Below are 225 nucleotides of genomic sequence, written 5' to 3'. Positions count from 1 at the left end.
CAATGATTCAACAAATCAAATCAGATTCAACAAATCAAGAAGCAGAAGAAGCAGAAGACGAAGCAGAAACAGAGATCGAAGCAAGAAGCAGAGGCGGCGACGAGCAGCGGAGTGGAAGCCGACGACGACGAGGAGGTCACGGCGGTGACGACGAGGATGAGGAGGAGGAGCGGAAACGGCTCGACGAGGAGGGCGAGGCGCGAGGGCACGGCGGCGGCGGCGAGG

Source organism: Arachis ipaensis, chromosome B04 (genome assembly GCF_000816755.2).
Source record: "Arachis ipaensis cultivar K30076 chromosome B04, Araip1.1, whole genome shotgun sequence".
Lineage (NCBI taxonomy): Eukaryota > Viridiplantae > Streptophyta > Magnoliopsida > Fabales > Fabaceae > Arachis > Arachis ipaensis.
The sequence above is the reverse complement of the archived record's forward strand: the minus strand, read 5'-3'. Positions refer to the sequence as shown.